This window comes from Herpailurus yagouaroundi, unplaced genomic scaffold, assembly GCF_014898765.1.
Source record: "Herpailurus yagouaroundi ecotype Mexico unplaced genomic scaffold, PumYag 210, whole genome shotgun sequence".
Lineage (NCBI taxonomy): Eukaryota > Metazoa > Chordata > Mammalia > Carnivora > Felidae > Herpailurus > Herpailurus yagouaroundi.
Genome location: NW_024412441.1, coordinates 7,432,753 through 7,435,825, shown reverse-complemented (window position 1 = coordinate 7,435,825; position 3,073 = coordinate 7,432,753). Strand labels below are relative to the sequence as shown.

The 3,073-nt window shown below is 43.3% G+C and overlaps 1 pseudogene; it reads left to right on the top strand.

The window, feature by feature from the left end:
- Positions 1-427: 427 nt before the first annotated feature.
- Positions 428-807, top strand: LOC121016229 (dynein light chain 1, cytoplasmic-like; annotated as a pseudogene).
- Positions 808-3,073: the final 2,266 nt, after the last annotated feature.

Sequence of the window (3,073 nt, the reverse complement as noted above, 5' to 3'; positions counted from 1 at the left end):
AACATAACATCCAGTACATGTATAAGTATGTTTCCTAAATACACATGCATAACCTTATACCCATCTCTACATGCAATGACAAAGTTCCCCTTTCTGAATACTCATCCTAACCCTAAATAAAAGAAACCCACTGACCTCTACTTGGGGAGTCACGGCTTTGGAAGTTATTCCCCATGATCTCCTACTTGCTGTAAATGAAGCTTTCTTTGTGTGATGCCTCTACCTGGTCTAATCTTTATCTATAAGTCACCAAGCAGCGAACTCAGGTTAGTTCAGTTACAATATGACAGTGAAGTTGGCCATGTGGTATATGATCCACACTCTTCAAGCAGAGACTAAAGAACATTTATTAAGCACGACAAAGAGAGAAAGATTCCCACACAAGGTAACAAGGCCGGCATAGGTTGTTTGGGATCCTTACCTCTTAGTATATGTAGCACGGCTTTGGTAGCAACAGTAGCTCCCACTGGGTCTGAGTGTCACTGGCCCCTCCTCCAGGAGACAATTGCAGTTGGCCACCCCCTGCTCTCCGGTAACCATGTGCCACCAGAAGGCCGTGATCAAAATCGCCGATAAGTCAAAGGACATGCAACAGGACTCGGTGGAGTGTGCCTCTCAGGTATTGGAGAAATAGAACATGGAGGAGGACAATGCAGCCCAAATTAAGAGGGAGCTTGACAAGAAGTACAACCCCATGGGGCACTACATCCTGGGAAGGAACTTGGGTAGTACTGTGACACGTGAAACCAAATACTTCATCTGTTCTACCTGGGCCAAGCATCCATTCTTCTGTGCAAATCCAGTTAAAAGCAGGGCACCTGGGTGGCTCAGTCAGTTAAGTGTCTGACTCTTGATTTTGGCTCAGGTCATGATCTCGCATGATTGTGAGTTCGAGCCCCACATCAGGCTCTGTGTTGACATTGTGGAGCCAGCTTCGATTTCTCTCTCTCTCTCCCTCTCTCTCTCTGCCTCTCTCTCTCTCTCTCTCTCTCTCTCTCTCTCTCTCAAAATAAATAAGTAAACTTTACCAAAAAATCTAGTTAAAAGCATGGACTGTGTCACACACCCAGTGACCCATCCAAAAACAAGGACTACAGCCTGAATTCCAGATACCAGAGACAGAAATCTTCAGCCTTGCCTTAGGGATCACCTTGATCACCTTGATCAGCCTTGCCTTAGGGATCACCATGTTTTTTTCTCCTCAAAATCCATTCCTTTCAAATAAATAAATAAATAAATCTGTTGGAAAAGTGAGGGGAAAAAAAAACAAAAGAAGTAGTCTAAGCCCAAGGCCCATTTGTATGTGACCAAGTGGGTGACAAAAGACAGCATGCATGAGACTGCTTTCCCCAACACAGGTCTTTGCAAACCCTGGCACCCTATTTACCAGCGGAGCAGATGCACACACATGTAACATACACCCCACTTTTACAAAGACATTTCTCTGGGGAAAAAACATTCAAGTGCCTTCAACGTACATATATTTTAAAACACTTTGAAGTGGTTTCACAAGAGAACAACACCTTGTTTATGAAAGCACAATATATTTTATACTAATACCTTGGGGGGGAGAAGGTATAAAATATCCAAAAGAATTTATTGGCATCAGCAAATACTGTACTAGTACATGGCTGGGTTGTACCAGCAAAATATTTAAATTGAAATTTTTAGGGGAATGACCCAGGTGGCCTTGATCACCCATGTGGGCCCGAAGTTGGTTAGTTTTATTGAAAGTACAGATGGGAGGTGAAAATCCTATCTCTTTCTGTGGTGTGTTTGTAGGATGGGAATAACTCTGGACTCCGTTAGGAGGCGGGTGGGGTAGGGAAACAGTTCTTAGGCACTGACAAATGTGATACACCAAATGGAATGAGGACCCTGTTCCCCTTGCCTTGTCCAGACAGAGCCCAGGGAGTGCAATGGAAGCTTGGATAAAACATCCCCGAAAGGCAATCTACCAACTCCCAGGACTGCCTTCTATGTTGCTTTCGTCTTCATTTACCTCTCACTTACCCGTATCAGGGGAAAGAAATGGGAGGTGGGTAGTGCTGCGGATCAAATGTTTTCTGGCTTCCTTTCATGAACCCAGCAGGACCCAGACTGCAGCTCTGGTATGAAGTGGCAGCAGTCGGGCAGGTTCCTTAGTGTTGCCAGTTCACAACTAGAAGATAACCTTCCTGAGGACCCATGGTGAGAGAGCAGTGGAGGCAGAACTAGAATCTGGGCCCCTCTAACTCTGAAGTCTGAGATTTCTCTGTGGGCAGGAGAGAGCAAACCCATGGATGTCTTCCACCTCCCTCCCCTCACCTTGGGTTCCCAAGCTTTCCAACACCCCATCCTCTACACAAAACTGTTAATGACTGAGGCTCCAGAAAACTCAAGTGCTGCGTGTGCTGCTTTCCAAAATGGCTATGAACTTGAGAAACAAATGGCACACTTGAGTCCCTGAACATAATTCTGTCTTCACCTCTCCAATTCACAGTGCAGGTGCTTCCTCCACCACCCTCACACTTTAGCTCTTATATCCTGCTGCCTTGGGTCTCTGTCTTATTTCTTTAACATATTCAAAACTCCTGATGAACAGTTACTACTTTCCAGGTCCTTGGAAGGCCTACTGTGTACTTTGTCAGCAGGACCAGGTGCTTTATATATAGCTTATATTCAATACATTTGGATTAAATACAAGTGTTTAATACAAGTTGTACTTTTCCCTAATTGTTGTAGCTCATATGCTTTCCACCCCCAAATAAAGATAAACTTTGGATAAACTCAGCATTCTGTTAATTGACCAGGTATTTTTGCCTCCTAGCCTATCCAATACCATGTATTTATTTTAATTCTTTAATTTTACTTAAATCCAAGTTAGTTAACATATAGTATAATAATGATGTCAGGATCCAGTACCATATTTACTAAAAACCCATGTGTAGCTGGGTAATGCACCTATATTCTAATATGTTAATAGCCTCATTTGATCTGCCCTGAGGCTACGCAAGCTCACAATGCGCCTTCTGAATCACTCAAGATTAAAGCATATTCAGTATTATGTAATTTATTGTCTAACTAATAAAAC